The following is a 23770-nucleotide window of genomic DNA, read 5'->3' as shown; positions in this document are numbered from 1 at the left end:
CGTCTGAACTCTGCAAACGCCGAAGTCTTGCCGATTTACCCCATCGCAACTTTGCCACCCCAAGCCGGATCCGCCCCGCCCTCCAACCCCAATGGGTCTACTCCGAGCAGGGCTCTCTCGCGAACCCCCCCCCCTTGCATTAGCAAAGTGCTGAGTTGGGTCTTTTTTTTTTTTTGCTTCCTCGTCTCCCTCCTCCATCCTGCGCCCTCCTCTCCCTCACCGCCCTGCTACCCGGAGGAACCTGAAGGTCACCCGGACCCTCTTGCTCCCCGTGCCCAGGTCCTGCCTCCTGCCGCCGGAGGCTCCGATCCCGGTTTTCGCGGCGGCGGCGGCCGCGGAGGGAGGCGAAGGCGGGCCTGGCCGGGCCGGGCGAGGCGAGGCGGAGCTGCGCGCAAGGGCGCCCGGCGCAGATTGGCGCGCCCTGCTGCAAGGGGCGGGCTGGCCTGCGCTGGGGCGTTGAGTTACGAGCCTGTGCCTTGCCAGGGGCTTTGTTTGTAAGCTTTCTCGCCGTCTCTCCACCTCTTTTCTCCCCCCCCTCTCTCCCCCCACCCCTGCCTTATGCCTTTCCTTCCTCCAGCTCAGCCATCGGAGCTCCAAAGCAAGGCATCTAATTCCTTAAGTCCTCTCCAGGCGCGCAGAGAATCTTGCACCAGATTGATTTTTATTTTTTTTGTACTGGCTCTGTCTTTTCAGAACCACTCTCTTTCTTCCCTCCCTCCTTCCCTCGGACGGTTCGCCCCATCCCTTCTCCTCTGCAGAGGCGAGAAAAGGAGCTCCTGGATTCCCAAGGTAAGGCAATATCTTTTCTTTCTTCCTTTCTTTTTCTTTCCGGGAGGCGGCTGGCATTCTTTTGGCGAGGATGCGCTTGGGGTTTGCATTGCCAAGCGCGCTCTGGCGATGGTCTTTTCGCTGCGGCGGCGGCGGCGGCGGCTGGCGCGCGGGGTGGCTTGCATCTAGTCACCCCCAAAAAGAAAAGAAGAAAAAAAAACCTCAACCCCCTCTTCAACCTTCCTAAAATACAACCAACCATTCTCCTGTAGCCCCCAAACCAGCGCGCGCCCTCTCTCTTTGCGCGTCAGTTCCGATCCACTCCGAGGATCGCGAAACAGAACCCCCCCCCCTCAGTTTCAACTTTAGAAGCTGGTCGATTTCATTGCCCACCCCCCTTTTAAATAAATAAATAAACGCACGCACTTTTTTTTTTAAAAAAAATTGCATTAGATGTTTAACAAGAAGAAGAACAAGCGTCACTTTTCCAAAAAAAAACAAACAAACCTCAATTGCAGTGTCCGTAATAGTAACCAATCACTGGTTGGGTGTGAAGCCAAAATCGCATACAAAATCGTCAAGGAATAACACACGAATTTATATTGCATTCTGTTTTGTGTTTCTGTTAATATTCTGTTTGCACGACTCCTTCGCCCAGCTTGCGCCACTGTTTGGAACCCAAAGCGCCTCGTAAGTCAATTTCCTGGTCCGAAATTTCGCCCAGAGCTGCTGACGGCGAAATTATACCTGGTGAACTTCCAGTCCTGTTGCTTTGGCTTTCGGCTCCGTTGTTGCTCTTGGCTTGGAAACTGCTCCTCCGAGAGAGGCAGGGAGGAGGAAGTGGTGGTGGTGGTTACGGGCAGGGGCTGAGATCCTCGAATTATGTCTCTTGTCTTCTTGGGGGACTTCGGTTTACTTTCAAGGGATCAAGCCACAAGCTTGTTTTCCAGTCGGGCTCTCCTTTCCTCCCCAAATAAACAGGCTATTATTTGGGTGTGTGTGCGTGCGTTGAAGGGGGCAAGCAACACAGAGAGAAAAAGTGTGTGTGTGTGTGTGTGTGGAGTTGGCTGGAGTTCCAGGACTCCCATCCTGCGGCCAAAAAAACTCTTGTTTTGAAACAATTAAGTGAAGCCAAAACTCACACAGCTGGAGAATTGTAACTGAGCTCCCTTCGTAGCCGGAGAGGGGAAAGGGGGAGGAGGCGCAGTCAAAGGAGCCAGCTCTGAAACTCTTTTTGTGGCATTGATCTTGGACAAAGTAGGCTCAGCTGACTTCTGGGACTGCCAGAATCCAAGAAAAGTGGGGGGCGGGGGGGGGGAGAGAGAGAGAGAGAGAGAGAGAGAAACAAAGGGTTGATTCCAATGCTAGCCCTACTCTGAGTAGACCTTTTGCAGTAAATAGACTTGGCAAACTTTGGCTCATCTTTTGTTTGTAAATGCCTAGATGAGCTTGGTTTGGTTTTGTATTTTAATGCAATGGAGCGGCATATAAATGTTGCGGAACGAAATGAGTTTTAATTTTGATGTGTTTTTCCCTGAGTTGAGTTGAAGAATCTGGAGATCAGGACAAAGGGGTGTGTGTGTGTGCTTCTACAGCCTTGCATTCTCCCAGTGGCCAACCAGATGATGATGATGATGATGATAAATAAATTATTATTTCTACCCCGCCCATCTGGATTGGGTTTCCCCAGCCACTCTGGGCGGCTTTCAACAGAACGTTAAAAACAAAATAAAACTTCAAACGTTAAAAACTTCCCTAAGCAGGGCTGCCTTCAGACAGTCTTCTAAAATTCTAAGAGATGCCTCTGTGGGAAGCACACACCCCCCCAGCTGGACCCGAGTTCAAGAGAACTCTCTCCCCCTCCTGTGATTTGCAGCGCCTGGTAGAACTGGGAAATGCTTGGAATTCTGGAGAGCTGCTGCCAGTCCGTGCAGGCAGTGCTGAGGTAGATGAACTCTGTAGAAGGCAGCTCCTGATGTTCCTGGTAGTAAGGCAGAAAAGACCTTTGAAAGGGCCCTCCTTTCTTTCTTTTTTTCAAATAGATTTTTATTGAGATTTTAAAGGTTACAAAAAGAAAAAAGAAAAAACAATACAAGAAGGACGCAGGTGGTGCTGTGGGTTAAACCACAGAGCCCAGGGCTTGCCAAGCAGAAGGTCGGCGGTTCGAATCCCCGCGACAGGGTGAGCTCCCGTTGCTCGGTCCCTGCTCCTGCCAACCTAGCAGTTTGAAAGCACGTGAAAGTGCAAGTAGATCAATAGGTACCGCTCCGGCGGGAAGGTAAACGGCGTTTCCGTGCGCTGCTCTGGTTTGCCAGAAGCGGCTTAGTCATGCTGGCCACATGACCCGGAAGCTGTACGCCGGCTCCCTTGGCCAGTTAAGCGAGATGAGTGCCGCAACCCCAGAGTCGGCCACGACTGGACCTAATGGTCAGGGGTCCCTTTACCTTTACCTTTATACCTAAAGGAGCGTCTCCACCTCCATCGTTCAGCCTAGACACTGAGGTCCAGCTCCGAAGACCTTCTGGCGGTTCCCTCCCTGCGAGAAGCCAAGTTACAGGGAACCAGGCAGAGGGCCTTCTCGGTGGTGGCGCCTGCCCTGTGGAACGCCCTCCCATCAGATGGCAAGGAAATAACTCTCTGACTTTTAGAAGAAATCTGAAGGCAGCCCTGTTTAGGGAAGTTTTTCATGTTTGATCTTTTATCGTGTTTTTAATGTTCTGTTGGAAGCCACCCAGATGGGCGGTCTATAAATAATAAATTCTTATGATGATGGTGGTGGTGATGTTTTGAACTTTAGTTAGAACCCAGTTCCCAGCAGAGCATTCAGCCCCGAAATACAGGGTACACCACCCAAGACAGTGTCTCTGAGCACGGGCAGAGTGTCTTTTCTGTGGCAACTTCTGGAAAGGTTTGTCAGATCGTATGAGCAGGTGGTTTGGGAGTTTTTGTGTATCAAATTTGCACTCTCAATTTTCAGAGAAGTTATAAACTGGGTGGGTGTTTGTGTCCATGAGCAGTTATGGGAGAAATGGGGGGAGTGGTCTCACCCCTTTGGCAGGGGGGTGCAATCACAGGCCTAGCCCCCTAGGATGACCCAGGGGTTGTCTCCAAATAATTTTCACTCTGAGTAGATCCATTGAAATGAAGGAACCTAAGTTGGTGATGCCCATTGATTTTGATGGGCCTGTTTCAGTGGTTCCTGGAGTGATCAGTCCTGCCTTGTGGGGTGGGGCGGGGGGATAATTTAGGGGGGGGCACTCAGAAGCAGGGGGACTGGAGGTGGTGATTCGAGTCTCCTGCTACGTGGCTTTAAACCAGACCTAGTGGCGCTGTGGGTTAAAGCCTCAGCGCCTAGGGCTTGCCGATCGAAAGGTCGGCGGTTCGAATCCCTGCGGCGGGGTGCGCTCCCGCTGCTCGGTCCCAGCGCCTGCCAACCTAGCAGTTCGAAAGCACCTCCGGGTGCAAGTAGATAAATAGGGACCGCTTACCAGCGGGAAGGTAAACGGCGTTTCCGTGTGCGGCTCTGGCTCGCCAGAGCAGCGATGTCACGCTGGCCACGTGACCCGGAAGTGTCTCCGGACAGCGCTGGCCCCTGGCCTCTTAAGTGAGATGGGCGCACAACCCCAGAGTCTGTCAAGACTGGCCCGTACGGGCAGGGGTACCTTTACCTTTTAGGGGAAACTGCTATTTCTCCATCAAGCCCAACCAAGCCTAACCATTAAGAATACACCGCGCGTTGAAGTACAGCAGTTACTAAATGTGACACTGAAGATTCCTGCTAAATGACTATCAGACTTTGAGAAGCTGGTGGCACTGGATCGAATCCATCAGGTCTGTTGAACTAAGCTAAATAGTTTTAATTACATTTTGAACAAAGGTGCAGTTAATTGTTCTGAATTTCGCCGTGTTGTTATCTTCCCTAGTGTGTCGTGCAAACTGCTATTCTGAATTATTATTATTATTATTTAATTAAATTTGTACATTCCTTAAACTTGCCCAAGGCAACATGCAACAAATAATGCTTTTTATAGGGTAAGGGGATGAGTTTATGGCACCAAGGGGGCAGTGGCCCCCAAACGTTGGGGAGCCACTGGAGTTTTTTGAGTAACACTAGCCTTGCCTGCAGCTCCTGGGTCCCGCCGTTGCCTCTGCCACAGACCTCATCACAGGTTCTCGTTCATAGGGAAATAAAACAGGGCCTTCTCTGTGGTGGCCTCTTGTGGCTTTCAATACCTTCCCTAGAAAGGAGGAAAGTGTGTGGGCCTCCTCTGCATGGGCATTCAGGAGAACCCTAAAGCCTTGTTTTTGTTCTGCTCCACATTTTGTGGTTCTGCTTTCTAATAACTTGTTTTACTGGTTGTTGACGGGCGATAGCTCAGTCGGTAGAGCATGACTCTTGATCTCAGGGTTGGGAGTTTCAGCCTCAAAAGATTCCTGCATCGCCGGGGGTTGGAATAGATGATCCTTGGGGACCCTTACAAATCTAGGATTCTATGGAGCTGTTTTATTACTTTGCTGAGATTTTAAGAACTTTGGAGGGTGGGGCCACTATGCTGTTGTTTTTATTGATTCAAGTTGTCTATTGTCTCTTCATCTTAAATCTTGGCAGTGTGGACACCCTGGAAAATGTGTTTGGGGGGTTGGTGGTCCACGTTCGTTTTTAACCTGTTGAACAAATGCATTCAAACATCGCAGGCCTACCTCACAGGGGTGTTTTTGTAAGGCTGTCGATGGGAATAAGGGAATGTTCTGCCTGTTTGAAAGAGCGGTAGATAAACTTGAAGATTTTTATGCTTGAAAGTGAATTCCTCAAGCAGCGCCTTCCGGTTTTGATTTTTTTATAAAAGGTTAACAGAGAACCAGCCCCTTTTGTAAGTGTTCGCTTTCAAAATATTTCCTCCAAACGGCCAGAGTCCACACTCCAGCCGTACAACAACCTTGTGGGGTAGTTTAGGCTGGGAGACTGTGATTTTCACCTAAGGCGACTTACATTTGTCTCCGACGAAGTTCTATTCAAAGCAAAGCCGCTGGCTCAGAGAAGACCCATTGACTAACACAACTAACTTAGATCCATCCGTATCAATGGGTTCACGCTAAGCAGAACTTAGTTGGAAACCACCCATTGAAATTAGTATTCTCAAGAGTTACACCTTTGATTATTTAAGTGGGTCACCTCTGAGTAGGGCCATTGTGGTGGCCTCCAGAGAGGTTTTCTTGCAAACCACTTAGAGGTTTTCTTACAATCAAGCAGCCCCAAATTTTGTGAAGTAAATAAAACTCAAAGCTCTCGGCTTCTGCTCTAGTAAACTGTGGTAATCCACAAAGCTTCACTTTTACTTAGTTATTTTAATCAGGGGATCATAGAGTTGAAGAACTGTTGAGTTGGAAGGGGCCATGTGGGTCATGTCCAAAGTCTGTTTTGGGGGCCTAATCCGGCCCGCTGGTCGGTTTCATCTGGCCCCTGTGGCAGTTGATTTCCTGGGGTAAAATCCTAAAAAACCTCAACAACTTCAATCCTTAAAAAATCCTAAAAAAACAACAACTTTGGTTGGCCCTCACAGCCCTTCACTTCATCAAATCTGGCCCTCTGTGAAAAAAGTTTGGACACCACTGCTAGTTCGACCCATTGCAAGGAGGAATCTTTTGCCCAACAAAAGGGTTCTTGAACCCACAATTAAGGGTCTCATGCTCTACCAACTTTAGCCGTATTTTCAGAAGTGTCTTTTGCCATGGGAGGGGTCCCAGTTCCAGACGGTTAACCTCCAGTTTCTCTCCCTCCTCCAAGGGTGGGGTGCCAAGTGGAAGCAGGGGTGTGCGATGATGAAGAATGCAGTTTGATCTGGATGCTGGCATACTTTCCTGCCAGTTTAGTTGCTCTCCAAAGAAATCCTGTGGGTGAAGCTTTTCCCTTGAACAGAGCCCCTTGCGAGCAAAACCGCACCTGTTGAATTTTGCCTGCTTAAAGTAGATTGCTAGGAGGGGGGAGTTAATTACGAACAGGAAAAAAAACCAAGGCAGCGCTCCCCTAAGTCGCTTCCTATGCCTATCAATCTATCTTCCTATATGCATAAAAACTGAAGGCTGTCGTCACGCAGCCCCCATTGGAGGATATGCAGTGCTGCATCACTATCCCAGATTTGCATGAAGCAGTGGGGTTGGGAAGGTGGAAAGCAAGCTTGGGGAATTGCATGGGGTGGGAAGGGGAAACTCGGGGGGGGGGGGTTAATGGGGTGTGGGAATGGCAGGAAGTTTGGTGAGCAGATCCAGCAAAGGCACAACCCCCTATCCACACACACAACCCACATATACACACAATTTTTACGGGCAAGTTTTGTGAAAACATCCCTGTTTCCTGCTAGCAGCATGCTCGGAAAAACTAGCTGGGAAGTTGTTGTTTTAAAAAATCCTATTTGTCGTCCATTTTCTCCCCTAGCCTGCCTTAGCTGTAGTTTTTAAAGCAGGAATGATGACCCCATAGCCCCCGGAAGGAGGTTGCTGGACTCTCAACTGCCCACTGAGCCTGCTGGCCACAGGCTCCCAGTTTAAAAGTTTTGAAAGGTTACTTAAGGAAGCTTTCCCCTGGAATGTTTCGTAGCAGGGATTTGGGCGAGAGGGGAATTTAATCGCCTTGGTTTCTGCAGAGAATAGGGGGGGGGGGAGGCTGTTGCTCCTCACTTAATCTGAAGGGTCCATTGCCCTCGTTCTGTCAAGCGACGCCGAGATGCCGTGAGGGGCTTTCGCTGCTGGTGGCTCGCTATCCGCTCCTGCGATTAATTTGGGGATAAGGCTGACGTTTCAGCGGCTCGTTCGTTTATTTATTTATTTTCAAAATCCCTTTCGCCCAAGAAAAGAGTAAGATCGGGGCCACGAGCAAGGCGAAAACGTTTCGTACACGGCGCAACAGTTTTAAAAGCGTGCTTTAATTGCTTAGTTCCTTGAAAAACGAAAACAAAAGTGGGATAATTTATTTATTTGTTGAATTTGCATCCTGCCTTTTCCTCCATGGTTCCTCCCTCCCTCCTCTCTTATTTCCCACAACAACCCTGTCAGGTAGGCGAGGCTGAGAGAGTTTACGACTAGTCGGAGGTCCAGGGAAAATAACTTCATGGCAGAGTGGGAATTTGAAAGCAGTTCCTTCTCTCTTTCTCAGGCTTTTAGGTCCTCCTGTGGGCTGTTCCCCTAATTCTGCATGTGTGTGGACTCTTCTCGGTTTTCCAGCAGAAGTGCACTCTGCACTTTCTCAGGGACCCTCTTCTTCTTTTAATCCCTGGATGGGCCAGGGTTAAGCTGGAGCATCGAAGATTCATGAACCGCACCCGGGGCATGAATTAAGTCCTGGTTTTTGAATGGATGGGAAATCCCAGTGCCTTTTCTCCTAGCATTAAGGCTGCATCGAACAAGCTTATGGATCGATATGTGTTGAACGAGCTGCAAGGTTAATAATTTCTGCAACAATTGATGTTGCTTATATAGATTTCGGGCAGGAGGACGAGGAGGGGCCCAAAGACCAAGGAGGGGCAGCTGGCGGTTGGGGGAGCAGAAAGTCAGGGAATCGATCGGACTTGAGTTGAGTTTTGGAAAGCTGATAGAAACTCTCCAATCATCTTTTTTTCGCCTCTGTCGAAATTTGGGAGGTCTCCAGTACATCAGTGTCCGCCTGCTTTTGTTACCGTGTGGAGAGTCCCTTACAGGGAACGGGGATCAAATATCTCAATGTCTTGAGTGCTGCAGTTTCGGGGGAGACCCTTAATGTTCCGATTAATAATAATAATAATTTATTATTTATACCCCGCCCATCTGGCTGGGCTTCCCTAGCCACACTGGGCAGCTTCCGACAATATATTAAAATACAGTAATCCATCAAACATTAAAAGCTTCCCTAAACAGGGCTGCCTTCAGATGTCTTCTAAAAGTCTGGTAGTTGTTCTTCTCTTTGACATCTGCTGGGAGGGTGTTCCACAGGGAGGCTGCCACCACTGAGAAGGCCCTCTGCCTGGTTCCCTGTAACCTCTCTTCTCGAGGGAACTGCCAGAAGGCTGGACCTCAGCGTCCGGGCAGAACGATGGGGGTGGAGACGCTCCTTCAGGTATACTGGGCCGAGGCCGTTTAGAGCTTTCAAGGTCAGCACCGACACTTTGAACTGTGCTCGGAAACGTACTGGGAGCTAGTGTAGTGTTTCAAGACGAGTGTTATGTGGTCTCGGCAGCACCCCCAGTCACCAGTCTAGCTGCCGCATTCTGGATTAGTTGTAGTTTACAGGTAACTTTCAAAGGTAGATTTTCAGAAGGGGGTTGCCCTGTTAACAAAATCACCTGTCTCCAACCAACCTGGACTCGACTCAACATTGATTTACAGTCGTACCTTGGAAGTCAAATGGAATCCGTTCCAGAAGTCCGTCCGACTTCCAAAACGTTCAGAAACCAAAGTGTGGCTTCTGATTGGCTGCGGGAAGCTCCCGCAGCCAATCGGAAGCCACAGAACATGCATTTGGGTTCTAAAGAATGTTTGCAAACCGGAACACTCACTTCCGGGTTTGCGGCGTTCAGGAGCCAAAACGTTCAACTCTCACGGCGTTCGAGGTCCAAGGTACAACTGTATTGAATTTCTATCCTAACTTTCCCCCAAGGACCGCACGGTGATTTGCCTGGTTCTCCCTGTCCTCGTTTTTGTTTGTTTGTTAACATTTTTATTAATTTTCCAAAAGCAAAAAACATTACCAACAAACTTTTAAACCATAATTTTTCCTTGGTTTCATTGATTAGAATTTATTCACGCACATCCTTAAAACCCTATATACTTAATAATTCAGATTTTAAACCTTTTCCATCTTATTACAAGTGACTTTTGAAAGTTATACTAATGTAAAGATCTATAACCAAAGCTTAAAAGATATGCATTAAACTACCCCCTTTTAAAGAATTCCCTGCCCTCGTTTAATGCCCACAACAACCGTGTGATGTTGGCAAGGGTGAGGCAGGCAGTGACTGCCCCAAATTCACCCAGTGATCTACATGGCCGATGGGGATTTGAACCCTCATCTTTCCCATGTCCAACACTCTAAGTGTCATGGTCCGGTTCACGGGTGATCAAAGTCCTGGCTGGGGATGTCGGGACCGGGGGCAAGATGGCGGGGTGGGAGCAGGAACGGGAGTCCAGAAGCCAGGAGTCAGGAAGCCAAGAGTCCGAGGGTCAGGAAGCAAGGAGTCACGAAGTCAGGGGTCCGAGGATCACGAAGTTAGGGGTCCGAGGGTCAAGAAGCAAGGAGTCATGAAGTCAGGGGTCCGAGGATCATGAAGTTAGGGGTCCGAGGGTCAAGAAGCAAGGAGTCATGAAGTCAGGGGCCGAGGATCAAGAAGCAAGGAGTCACGAAGTCAGGGGTCCGAGGGTCAAGAAGCAAGGAGTCATGAAGTCAGGGGTCCGAGGATCAGGAAGCAAGGAGTCACGAAGGCAGGGGTGCGAGGGTCAAGAAGCAAGGAGTCATGAGTCAAGGGTTGGAGGATTAAGGAACTAAACGCAGCAAGGCAGGGAACGTGTTGCTGTGGCAAAGAGCCGAAGGGAAAATGCTGCCCTTATATCCCTTCCCAGCTCTTGCCACCAGGTGCTGTGAGTTACCAATCGGCCTCACCTGTGCGGCCGCGCCTTGCCTCTCCAGAACAAACTTAGGAAGGCCCCAGTCCTGCAGAGTCCTACTGGTCACAGGGCCTGGCTCCTGCACGCACTCCTGACACTAAGCATTATATGATGCTGGCTCACAGAAGTTGACCTACTGGGAAATGATTGAACCAAAGTTTAATGAGCCTTGGCAACGCCCAAGGGAAGAAGGCTCAGAGCCAGGGGGTTGGTGGTGGGACGGCGACGGGTGGTCAGAGAAAGAAGAGGGAGAAGACTAGGAGGAGGAGGTGTTGAAAGTTGAAGGGGTAACAGGGCTTAGTGAGAAGGGAGAGTCTGTGTCAGAGAGCAGTCCAGAATCAGAGGCAAGAGAGGAGGGAGGCGAAGAAGCAGAGATGAGTCTGTTTGGTGAAGAGTCACAGGTGTCTCTCCCTCTGGCTGCGACAAGCTCCCCTCTCTCCTGGTCTCCCAGGCAGTGGCGTAGCGTGGGGGGTGCAGGGGGGGCCAGCCGCACCGGGCGCAACATTGGGGGGGTGCACTCGCACTCACAGCTCTCTGCCCCTACCTGGCCCACTCACTCTTTCTCACTGCAGTGCTGGCTGTGCGAATCCAATCCGAGCTGCCGGGTCGCCGCCCACTGTGGAGGGGGAGGGCGCCAGGCGTGCGTTGTGTTGCGGAGCAGAGAGAGAGCGAGGGAGGGACTATCTGGGGGAGGGACAGTGCAGCGGCTGCCCAGCGCAGCGCTGAGCGCGGGAGAGAACCGCATCCGACCAGCCCAGGCAGCAGCAAGAAGAAGCTGGCAGCGACGGCAGGTTAGGGGTTAGGGGCACAAATTACTTGCCTTGCCCCGGGTTAGGGGGCGCAAATTACTTGCCTTGCCCCGGGTTAGGGGGAGCAAATGACTTGCCTTGCCCCGGGTTAGGGGGCGCAAATTACTTGCCTTGCCTCGGGTGCTGACAACCCACGCTACGTCACTGCTCCCAGGACCAGGAGACGCATGCAGAGAGGGGAGCAAAGGCAGACATGCCAGCGTAGTCTCAGATTTCTTGGGGAAAACCACAGAGAGGAGGTGACTTGGGCAGCTGTGGGGAGGCAGGCACCTTCAGTCTATCTCATAGGGGCAAGACCATAGATAGGCAAACTAAGGCCCGGGGGCCGGATGCGGCCTAATCGCCTTCTCAGTCCAGCCCGTGGATGGTCTGGCAATCAGCGTGTTTTTACATGAGTAGAACGTGCCCTTTTATTTAAAATGCATCTCTGGGTTATTTATGGGCACAGGAATTCGTTCATTCCCCCCTCCATATAGTCCGGGCCCCCCACTAGGTCTGAGGGACAGTGGACCGACCCCCTGCTGAAAAAGTTTGCTGACCCCTGGGCAAGACTTTCCAAGGTAGACTTGCTGTGCTCACTAGGCCTGCCACCCCTGAGCAGACCTTGTTTCTTCTCATAAAGAGTTAACTTCACGTAACGCCGTGTGATGTATTGCTGGCTCGCATGCCTTTCAATGGGCCCGCAGCACTAACATTGAACGCAGCCCCGACAAATTCATATTTTTGTGTGGATCATGGCCCGTTTCAGATGCGTGGAGCGTGATCTTGAGTTACAGGTCCGAGGTGGAGGCATGGAAGGTATTAAAACAACGAGGTCAGGGGGGAAAAGCAGAAAAATGCAGACGGGCATAATCGCCGAACAAAAAAGTTGTTGATAATGCAGGCGTCCTGGCATTGGTAAGCCAACTGACCCAGGCAACACGCTAAGAACACTTCATTCTCAGGTCATAAATGATCACACCAAACCTCTGGGTGCTTTATAATTCAGCAGTTTCACTTGGCAGCCTCTCTTTGAAGTTCCTTTGCTCCAGGGTGGCCACTTTAAGGAAATTTGCAGAGTATCCTGGGAGGCTAAAATCCGCCCCCCCCCTTTTCCGCCGACCAGCTTCTGAATATTGAAGCAGCAGTGAAATATTGCTGTTCGTTATGTAATTATATCTCTGTCTCTGCTGTTCTGCATTTCCTTTTCCTTCTGATCTCTCCATTCGCAGCTCTCCCTCCGAAAAACACACACCAAGTAATCATCCCTGCCCTCTGAGAATCTGCTTCCCGATATGTGCTGAAATAGACCGCAGTCTGCACAAGACCTCCTGCCCTGCTGGCGTTCAAGGCGCCCCAAACCCTTAATTATAATTTTTGCTTCTCTGGCTGTGTGATCACCTCACTGCGATCCTCTTAGGTCAGGGATTCTTGGGGCTACATTCCGTTCTGGCCAACCTTCCGGGGGCCACATGTGCATGGTGGGTGGGGCCAGAAGCAAAGTGGGTGGAGCAAGATTATAATTATTTATTATTTTGATTTATTACTCATCTTTTACCCTGAGGGTCCAGGGAGCATCGCAGCCATTTAAGACCTAACATTAAAAAACCGTTTGAAACCAGTTACAGCCCCGAGAACAGAGTAGTTTCCTAAAAACACATATCTCAGGGGTCAGAGAGGGGCGACTTCAGCATTCATCGAAAGCTGTAAAATGAAGACACCAGGTGCAACGCTAGCGGAGAGATTCCTACAATTTAGGGGCCACCACAAAGAAGGCTCTCTCCTATGCCACCACTGCTGAGCTCCTAAAGGTCCTCTTCATCTCAAAAGCAGCTCTGAGGATCGGGCATAGCTGTCAACATTTCCCTTTTTTAAGGGTAATTCCCTTGCTCCGAATAGGATTCCTCACAAGAAAAGGGAAAAGTTGACAGCTGTGGGATCGGGTCATAATAATAATAATAATAATAAATTTTATTTATACCCTGCCAGAGCCGGGTTCAGGGCGGCTAACACCAATAAAATGACAGTAAAAAACATGATAGGGGAAAAAGAAAAAGAAAAAAACCCACACAATTTAAAATACAGGTTAAAATGCACTTTAAATGCAGCCTCATTTTAAAAGTAGCCGATAAATCAAGACCATAAGGGGAGGGAAATATAAGGGTCAGACTGAGTCCAAACCAAAGGCCAGGCGGTCAAGATGTCAAGTCCTGCAGGGCCCTAGTCTCTTGTGACAGAGTGTTCCACCAAGTCGGGGCCAGTACCGAAAAGGCCATGTCCCTAGTTGAGACCAATCCAACCACCTTGTGACTTGAGAATCACAGAACTATAGAGCTGAAAGGGGACCTACGCGGTCATCTAGACCAACCCGCTTCAGTGCAGGAATCTCAGCATCCATGACAGATGGCAACCCCACCTCTGGTTAAAAACCTCCAAGGAAGGAGAGTCAACCGCCGCCTCTCATGAGAGACCGTTCCACCGTCACACAGCTCTTACCCTCAGAAAGTTCTTCCTGGTGTTTAGCTGGAATCTCCTTTCTTGTAACCTGGGTTCAAGTCCTGCCCTCTGGAGCTGGAGGAAACTAGCTTGCTCCATCTTCTACTCGAGATATTTGAAGATGGCCATCTTATCACCTCTCTGTCTTCTCCAGGCTAAGCACCCCTCCACCCTTCAACCATTCCTCATCAGGCGTGGCTTCCAGAGCCTCAGTCATCTTGGCCCGCCGTCCTCTGCACATGTTCTAGGGTCACTCGGGAACAGAGTTGTTCTCCAAACCCGACACCTTTCTTGGGAGCAAAGATCCTGAGTTCGGATCATGGCCCAGTTTGTGGGAGCAGGCAGCAGCAGGAGGGAGGTGGGTGGTGTTCGATGCCAGCAAGGCTCACTGTGGAAGCCATTTTTTATTTTTTACTTTCAAAAATAATTACAAATAAGCTGGTGTGTAGAAGGGAACATCTCAACTGGCTCATTCCAGTTGTGCTGTTAACGAGTGACAGCTGATTTCTGCATCGTTAATTGCTAATCAAGCCAGACGAATATCCCACCGGGAAGAGGAAAAGGAGCCAAAGGCAAAGTGAAGCTTATGAGGAAGCTTTTAGTATTATTATTTTTATTTTAAAGTGGGGGTGGCCTTTCTCAGCTGGTGATTGCTCTCTCTCCCCTCAATATTTCGCCTCTCCCTAGCCTTTGCAGAGTTAGTCTGCTGAGATTGTGGAAGGGGGGGGGGTAGAATCGAAGGGTAAATTCTCTTACACTTACTCCCCAAAAAGAAGTATTGTGGAACGGTTTGGTGAAAAAGAAGGCACCTCTCTCTCTTCCCTCTCCCTCTCCTTCCTCGCTTTCTATTTTAAGGCCTCGGATTGTTCATCATAATTTTATTAAAAAGGTGACTGAGGGGAGAAATTGAATCGGCGTCTGCCGCCGCCACGTGGCTTGAATTCCCAATTAAAGAGGACTCTGGCTGTGGGAGAGAGGGAGAGCGCTGGGCCTGAGGCGCAGGCCACAGTCGGGATGGTAGTCGGTGGAGGATGAGAATCTTAATCCCAGGGTTGTGGGTTCGAAATCTGCACTGGGCGGGTTGGACTACATGACCCTTGGGGTACCTTCCAATCTATGACTCTTTGATCTCTGGCCTCAGCATAGCTATGATGGGTTGGGTAAGCTGAAAGGCTTGGAAAACAGAGGTGGGGAGCGGGCTGCTCTCGCACTCAGGGCCTGCTGGGGCGCTTCCCGGATTTTAACCGAATTAGTTCCTATGGTCTCGAGTTCCTTGTAAACCGATTTTTGTTGTTGTTTAGTCATTTAGTCGTGTCCGCCTCTTCGTGACCCCATGGACCAGAGCATGCCAGGCACTCCTGTCTTCCACTGCCTCCCGCAGTTTGGTCAAACTCATGTTCGTAGCTTCAAGAACACTGTCCCACCATCTCGTCCTCTGTTGTCCCCTTCTCCTTGTGCCCTCCATCTTTCCCAACATCAGGGTCTTTTACAGAGAGTCTTCTCTTCTCATGAGGGGGCCAAAGTCTTGGAGCCTCAGCTTCAGGATCTGTCCTTCCAGTGAGCACTCAGGGCTGATTTCCTTCAGAATGGAGAGGTCTGATCTTCTTGCAGTCCATGGGACTCTCAAGAGTCTCCTCCAGCACCAGAATTCAAAAGCATCCATTCTTCGGCAATCAGCCTTCTTTATGGTCCAGCTTTCACTTCCATACATCACTAATGGGAAGTTAAACCGATTATAGAGTCATAAAGTGGTAGAGGAACTGTCAAAAATGAATAAATAAAGCCTCTTGGCCTGTGGATCACCAAATGAGCCACTGTTGACTTCCTGCCTGGGCCTGGGAACAGCCCCCAATAGCTACTTTTTGTTGGATAGTTTTTAAATCTCAAAAATCTTCTGGGCAATTCTGGGGCTGGGCGACTTCCTTCTCCGAAATTACCCGCCGGTCTTCGTAGAAAGGCTGAGTAATCCCTCGAGAGTATTCATGATGCCTTTTTTATGGGAATATTTTCTGCCTCTTCTTCTCCCCGCACCTTCCACTCACTCCCCTTTCGCTTTTGCCCAGATGGGTCATGTATAACTTTAAGGAAAGGCGATTATTACAGGACGATGTTGTGCATGCGCCTAAACTCTTCCTATAAAAGCAGACTCTCTGGTGTGCGGAGGCTCCTTCACACCATTGAGGGAGAAAGGAAATCCCCTCTGGTTCTTGGATGTAGAAAACAGACTGTGGGGTGTAGCTGAGGTTTCCTCTAATATGGGAAATAATAAAATTAGATAGCTTGCTCATCAGGTCCTCCAGCTCCAAGTGGCCTGTAGGTCTTGGGATGTGTGGCGACGTGAGGAGGGGGCAGCCAGGAGGAAGGGCCTGATCCGTGCCGGAAACAGCCTGGTTCAACTGCCCCTTTGAAGCCTCATTTTTTTACCTCTGGTTTTGTGAATAAAATACAGGTGGTTTGGCACATCACGTGGTGAGGTACCTACACAAACACACCACGTTGAATCCCGACAAGGCTGAAGAACTGTTTTGTGGGGACAGGGGGCGGGTGGGGGGGTGGACTCCCTGGTCCTGAATGGAGTAACTGTGCTCCATCCTCGCCCGACCCCCCCCCCCCCCGCGGCTGAGACTTGCGCTGAGAGGTGGAGCCAGCGGCGCCCCCTTCTGCCGGGAGACCCTCGCCCGCCCGCCGGCTTCCTCTCGGAGGGTTTTGGGGAGAGCATGGCGCGGCGAGGCCCCTCGGAGCTCTCCTCCCTCCCAGTCGGCAGAAGCAGCCGCCGCCTGTGGCTGGGCCGAGGGGATGGCGGTGGCGGCGGGGTGCGGAGGCTGCCTGTGCCCGGCCAGGCGTTGGTGGCAGCGTCGGCGCTGGTGCAGCGGCTGCTCCTCCTGCGAGCAGTGAGTGGAGCGCAGCCGCAGCGGCGGCGACGGGGGGGCACGCGCGCGCTAGGGCGCAAGGCTGGCGTTGGCGGTGGCGGCGGGGAGCCCGGCGGAGAAAGGAACTTGTCCCTTCCCTCTGGACTCGCGCCCCCCCAGATGTTGCGCCCGGTGCGGCCGGCACCCCTGGCACCCCCCAAGCTACGCCACTGTATATGACAGTGATGATAGTGATGAAGTGAAGATACTTCTTAGTTGCTTTTTACCGAAAGCAGGGGTTTGAGCTAGATGACCCGTCGGGTCCCTTCTGAAACTTGTTGTTGTTTAGTCGCTTAGTCGTGTCCGACTCTTCGTGACCCCCTGGACCAGAACACACCAGGCACTCCTGTCTTCCACTGCCTCCCGCAGTTTGGTCAAACTCATGCTGGTAGCTTTGAGAACACTGTCCCACCATCTTGTCCTCTGTCACCCCCTTCTCCCTGTGCCCTCCATCTTTCCCAGCATCAGGGTCTTTTCCAGGGAGTCTTCTCTTCTCATGAGGTGGCCAAAGTCTTGGAGCCACAGCTTCCAGTGAACACTCAGGGCTGATTTCCTTCAGAATGGAGAGGTTGGATCTTCTTGCAGTCCATGGGACTCTCGAGAGTCTCCTCCAGCACCAGAATTCAAAAGCATCAATTCTTCGGTGATTCAGCTCTCACTCCCATACATCACTACTGGGAAAACCATGGCTTTAACTATACGGACCTTTGTTGGCAAGGTGATGTACGACTCAGAGCAATGAATGCATGAAGCCAAGAAACAATAAACAAGCAGACCTCTGCGTTTCAGATCTGGAGGGGTGTGTATGTGTGTGTGTGTGTGTGGAACTCTGATCAGTGATATACATTTGGCCAGGTTTTATGTGCCAGAAACGCAAACAAGCACGCACAGACCCCCTTCTGCTTTCCTCCCGAGGTGTCCCAGATTGCCTGGGAGATGCCAGGATCCGTTTTTCCCACACTCGGAAACTTTGGAACGTGCCGATGCGCGCAGGGTGCAAAGTTTGCAGCTCCGAGGTTCCCGGAACAGCTGTTGGGGACGCAGCAGTTCCCAGAAAAGTCCTGCGCCCGGTCCCCTTGGGACGGAGGCTCTGTGCCGGCAGTTCCCCGGAGGGCCTGGAGAAGGACGCAACAGCGGGACAAAAGTATGGCAGGGTCAGCCTCAGCCGCCGGACCTCCGGCCCTTCCCATGACTCTCAGGACGGCTTGCCTGGGATGCTGGGAGGCCGCAGTTTGGGGGGGGGTACCCTCCATCGGCAAGGCCAACAAAGCATCGTGCGGGTTGTGGGGAGTGTTTTTTCTTCGAAGGACAATAGGATGAGGACAGGGAAACTAGGAGTGATGGGTTCTCTTGTGTTCCTTCTCTCTCTCTCTCTATCTCACTCACTCACTCACTCACTCATTCACAAATCTCTCTCACACACACTGATCCTCTCAAAGACACATTGTCTCTTTCTCTCTCAGACAAACAAGATTGATTGAGCTGTATCTGTCTGTCCCTCTTCTGTCTCATTCACACACAGTCTGTTTCTTTCTTTCTTTCTTTCTTTCTTTCTTTCTCTCTCTCTCTCTCTCTCTTTCTTTCTTTCTTTCTCTCTCTCTCTCTCTTTCTCTCTCTCTTTCTCTCTCTCTCTCTCTCTCTCTCACACACACACACACAAACACACACACTTCTTTTCAACCATGAACTAGCTAGAGAGCATCATACCAGTTCATTTCTGTTCCTCGTTTATCCACATCAATTCACTTCTCTTTTTTTTTTTAAAAAAAAAAAGTCCTCATGAAAATTCATCCACATCCCAGTGCAAATTTACCTGAACAGTTTGAATGCAATTTTACCCAACGTCAGGGGTGCCACCTTGAATTAAATACTGGGGTGGGATGTAAGCTCTGCCCCACATAACTGATTGCAAGAGGCCATTTGAATGGCAATACCCATCAACTGGGGTGGGGGGAGGGGATAAGTCCCCTCAAGGGGGAGTGAAGAGACCTTGGCCCCTTGGAGTTGGCTCCTATACCCAGCCTATGCAGTTTTGCCCTTTCCCCCAATATGACTATTTCTGTATGTTGGTTGCACAAATAATACGCATTTGTATGCATGCTTTGCGCTAATATGCACTTTCTATGAACATTTATTTTCCCCCATTGGGGAATCCCACTGCAAAATTCAGAGGAGGGCAGACGTCAACAAATGGCCGTGTTTTTGGTTCTCATATTGTATCGAAAAGTACAAGTTAGGTAGGATCACCTTCAGATTGCAGACTCAAACCAATTTCTCTTCCGTATGTAGTCCTAATGCGGAAGAACTGTGCTGAAATGCCAGGAGTTGGAAAAAGGTTCCTCTTTGCGAAACCCAGATCTCTCTTTCGCTATTTGAAGGCACCTTGTCTTTGAAAGACTTTCCTGTCTGAGTTAAAAGATTCAGCACGCCACCCGCGGTTAGGACTTTGCACGGTGCTTGGGCACTACTCAACAGTCCTCTACTTGAAGGTCTTCTTAGTCCTAGTCCAGTTGTTGTTGTTAACATTAATATTAATTATTGTTAAGTTTCCCTTCCACAGTCTACACCTGCCCAGCAGAACTGATCTCTGCTCTCCCCACTGTAGCGAGACGTGCTGAATTTTCCTTTCAAATAGCATCCATTGTTTCTCAATTTTCATCCCTGCCTGTAAATTAGACCGTACAAATATAATGCAAATGGATGTCCTCTTTCATTCATTTTCGGCGGGGGTGTGTGTGTGGAGCTGTCGTATTCCGCTAACCCTTTTCCTTCAGATATTTTGCCCACCCCCGAGTGGGCATCCCTCTCTCTGAATGACTGTTTTAGAGGACAGCCCTTTCTCGGCAGCCCCCCTCTGTCCAAAGAGTTGTCCCATCCAACCCGCCCCCCCCCTTTAAGGATTAAGAACCCTGAGAAGGGAAACGGGGGGGGGGGGGGGGCAAGGCGTCTTGCAGCTGCCCACCCACAATTCCTCCGCACCTGGGCTGCCAGCTGAGTTGGCGCCCGCAGGTCACCTGGCCGCAGTCTCCTTCCCTGTGGCGAGATGCATTGTATTCCGGGCAAAATTACAGTGATTATTTCTCAATTTGCATCCGTGCATATTAATTAGCTGGTGCCTATTTCACGCAGATGGGTCGTCTTTTGTCTTTTTGGGGGAGGGAAGGGAATGCATTTCTCTCTGTGTGTGTGTGTGTGTTTTGGCAATGTGTAACTGAAACCCCCCATCTCATGCAGGAGACCCCTGTAGAAGCAAGAATGCAGGAAGGCGAGGGATGGGGAAACCACCAACTCTGATTCGTGACCTCTTGGTTGAATCCATTATCCTTGCTTATCCCGAATCGGTGTGTATAGCCCCACCTCCCTACTCTGGCTGGCAGCAGCTGCTCTGTGGTCTCAGAGTGGGGGCAGGCAGAAGAGGGTCGTTCTCATTCTCGACATCCCAGAATTTTCTTAACTGGAGACCCAACGGGTTGAATCTAGGTTATCTTCTGCACGCACGGCTCGACTGCTGAGCGACGGATCAAGGATGGAGGTTTTCTGGGCAAATTCCCATTGGGAAACTTTATGATGCTGGAGTAGGGAACCTCAGAGATGGAGGCGGCCCTCCCAAACTCTCTTTCTGGCCCTCTGGGGCCTCTGGGTTGCTGGATGGAGGGTTTAGAGGGGTGTGTAGAAACTTTGTTGTTGTTTTAATCGTTTAGTCATGTCCGCCTCTTTGTGACCCCCTGGACCAGAGCATGCCAGGCCCTCCTGTCTTCCACTGCCTCCCGCAGTTTGGTCAAACTCATGCCGGTAGCTTTGAGAACACTGTCCCACCATCTCATCCTCTGTCATCCCCTTCTCCTTGTGCCCGCCATCTTTCCCAACATCAGGGTCTTGGTTTCCAGGGAGTCTTCTCTTCTCATGAGGTGGCCAAAGTCTTGGAGCCTCAGCTTCAGGATCTGTCCTTCCAGTGAGCACTCAGGGCTGATTTCCTTCAGAATGGAGAGGTTGGATCTTCTTGCAGTCCATGGGACTCTCAAGAAACTAGCCTACGTCAATTTAAAGGTGAATTTAGTAGAACGGTGCTCCGCCTGTTTTGCAACTAGCTCCTCCCACCGCCAGCATGTGGCCTCCGAAAGCTTTTCCCAGAGAGAAACCAGCCCTTCATGAGGGAAAAGGATCCAAGGCCTAAGGACATCTAGCAGCTCTTCATGATGGAGGGGACGTTTGAACCCGTCTCTTTCCCTTCCTTGTCTGGGCACCCTCAGTACAGTACTCCTGCTTCTATTTATGTTGTGTTAATTGCAGCTATATCTTATTAATCCATAACAAATTGCAGCTGCAATGCTTTCGAGCTGTCGTTTTTTGCAGCCGTCTCTGGCTCGCTTGCGGGTTTTATCTGACGAGCTTTTTGCCGGGTTTTGCCTTGCGAAACGCACCCTCCTGTTTTGCAGTGGGATAAGGCTGTCTGGTTAGACCAGTAAGGGTCACTTTCTGACCGAGCGAGTAACTCTGCTCCCTGGACAAAAGGAGGAATCTCAGCCCAAATCTCTTATCTGGCAGTTCCCAGGGGTTGAGTTACTGGGCTTCCTTGCAATCCGTTCGCAAAACGATTTAAAGCAACTGAAGGCCTAAAAAAATGCCCTGAAATATTGACATAAGAGCATAGGAAGAGTTCTGCTGGATCTGGCCAATCGCCCATCAAGTCACAGTGGCCGACCAGATGCCTGAATGAGAAGCCTGTGAGCAGGATCCGTGCACCAGAGCCCTCTCCTCTCCTGTGGCTTCCAGAAATTGGGATCCAGGAACATTTACTGCCTCCAACCATGGAGGAAGAACAGAACCATTGTGACTAGTAGTCTCCTGCTCCTCCTCCTCTATTGCTCCATAAGACGCACCTGACCATAAGACGCGCCTAGTTTTTAGAGGAGGAAAACGAGAAAAAAAATAATTCTGAAAGAAACAGCGGATGTCTGATTTTTAAAGTGCATCTGTGCTGGAATCATTTTCAAAGTTGTTTTTTAAATAATAATAATAATAATTTGGTTATTTGCTGCCCTGGACTTCTTTGGGAAGAAGGGCAAGGATATAAATTGAAGGGGGAAATAATGTTTTGCCCCAGGATAACTAACATACAGTTTTGCAGATGTTGCCATCCCCATCTGGAGGATATAGGCTACCCCTGTTGAACCTCCAAAACTAGATTTAACCCTTTAAAAAATAAGTTAGAAAGGGCATCCCAAAACGCCACACACTGGATCTCCAGATGCATCTCCAACATCTCCAGATGCAACAATTGCCTGGCTCTGTACAAGGCAGCTTCCAGTGTCCTTATTGAAACCAGCCCTTTTCTTGGGACCATGAGGACTAGAACCTTACTTTACTTTTACAAAGCTCCAGAGCTCAGCAGTAGAGCATTTGCATCACACGCAAAAGTTTTATATTCAATGCCTGCTGTTTCCAGGTCAGGCTTGACTCAAGCCCTGGAGAATTGCTGCCAGTCCGTGTTTATTTTTTATTTGTTTATTAAATTTCCATACCTCCCCTCCCTTCATCCGAAGATCGCAGGGTGATTTGCAATTTGTTGTTGTTTAGTCGTTTAGTTGTGTCTGCCTCTTCGTGACCCCCTGGACCAGAGCACACCAGGCCGTCCTGTCTTCCACTGCCTCCTGCAGTTTGGTCAAACTCATGCTGGTAGCTTCGAGAACACTGTCCCACCATCTCGTCCTCTGTCGTCCCCTTCTCCTTGTGCCCTCCATCTTTCCCAACATCAGGGTCTTTTCCAGGGAGTCTTCTCTTCTCATGAGGTGGCCAAAGTCTTGGAGCCTCAGCTTCAGGATCTGTCCTTTCAGTGAGCACTCAGGGCTGATTTCCTTCAGAATGGAGAGGTTTGATCTTCTTGCAGTCCATGCAGTCTCCTCCAGCACCAGAATTCAAAAGCATCCATTCTTCGGCGATCAGCCTTCTTTATGGTCCAGCTCTTACTTCCATACATCACTATTTTTGTATTTTTGGTCTTTGTGGAAGCTGCCCAGAGTGGCTGGGGAAACCCAGCCAGATGGGCGGGGTATAAATATTATTATTACTACTGGGAAAACCATAGCTTTAACTATGGTTTGCAATAGAAAGGCACAAAAATGAATACCATAATGACAAATAAAAGCATCCTGACCCCAACCCCCACCATGCTGACAGTCCTGAGCTAGATCTGCCTCTGGATAAAGTACAAAGAGCTGACTGATCCAAATTGATGTCCCCCCAGGTGTAAGAGAAGCTGGCCAGTTCCGGTTCTGGACATTTGAAGCAGGTGTTTTTGGTGCTGGAAGGAGGGGGGCTCTGTTCAGGCCAGGTCTCCCCACCCACCCAACACTCCTTTCTGATTCCCCACCCCCTTCCCGAATCCCAATATCTTAGCAGGAGAAGGAGGTTGATTTGTAAAGCCGATGATATCTGACATCTGTTCCTCTGTGATTTATACCCAGCCCTGAGCTGGGGAACCAGCTAAAGCTGTTTAGACACATTCTTTTTTTCCTTCTAAGCTGGGGGGGGGGGCACGGGTGGAGCGCCCTGGAGAGGAGTGGGTGTCACTACAGCGAAATGCTCTCGCTGTGGGATGTTGGCCTCAATTTCTTCCGTTTCTGGATAATTTGGATGATTTCCTGTTTAAAAAAACAGCGACAAGAAGACGGTTGTGGCTGGCTTTCAGTTGTTATTGTTGTTTAGTCGTGTCCACCTCTTCATGACTCCCTGGACCAGAGCACGCCAGGCCCTCCTGTCTTCCTCTGCCTCCCGCAGTTTGGTCAAACTCATGTAGCTTCAAGAACACTGTCCCACCATCTCGTCCTCTGTCGTCCCCTTCTCCTTGTGCCCTCCATCTTCCCCAACATCAGGGTCTTTCCCAGGGTGTCTTCTCTTCTCATAAGGTGGCCAAAGTCTTGGAGCCTCAGCTTCAGGATCTGTCCTTCCAGTGAGCACTCAGGGCTGATTTCCTTCAGAATGGAGAGGTTGGATCTTCTTGCAGTCCATGGGACTCTCAAGAGTCTCCTCCAGCACCAGAATTCAAAAGCATCCATTCTTCGGCAATCAGCCTTCTTTATGGTCCAGCTCTCACCACTGGGAAAACTATAGCTTTAACTATATGGACCTTTGCACATGCCAATAGGAATCACATTGACGCGGACCCACTAGGCAAGGTGC

At 50.1% G+C, this 23770-nt stretch overlaps 1 protein-coding gene and 2 long non-coding RNA genes across 5 annotated transcripts in view; 2 read left to right on the top strand and 1 right to left on the bottom strand.

Annotated features, from left to right (window-relative positions):
• Positions 1–22407, bottom strand: part of LOC307205921 — a 102080-nt gene extending 79673 nt beyond the window's left edge. The window contains exon 1 of the long non-coding RNA XR_013834195.1: positions 22284–22407. This is a non-coding gene — a long non-coding RNA (uncharacterized lncRNA). The remainder of the gene's footprint in view (positions 1–22283) is intronic.
• SEMA6C (semaphorin 6C) overlaps positions 463–23770 on the top strand; it is a 140730-nt gene continuing 117422 nt past the window's right edge. For 2 of the 3 annotated variants that reach the window (XR_013834030.1, XM_079957955.1), the window contains exon 1: positions 463–789. The gene's annotated coding sequence lies outside the window, so the exon portion shown is untranslated. The remainder of the gene's footprint in view (positions 790–23770) is intronic. The other variant, XM_079957956.1, reaches the window with a different exon arrangement.
• The window catches only part of LOC307205877, a 278382-nt gene continuing 264674 nt past the window's right edge, over positions 10063–23770 (top strand). The window contains exon 1 of the long non-coding RNA XR_013834146.1: positions 10063–10251. This is a non-coding gene — a long non-coding RNA (uncharacterized lncRNA). The remainder of the gene's footprint in view (positions 10252–23770) is intronic.

This window comes from Podarcis cretensis (genome assembly GCF_951804945.1).
Source record: "Podarcis cretensis genome assembly, chromosome: 16".
NCBI lineage: Eukaryota > Metazoa > Chordata > Lepidosauria > Squamata > Lacertidae > Podarcis > Podarcis cretensis.
This window is presented reverse-complemented; position numbering and strand designations above follow the sequence as displayed.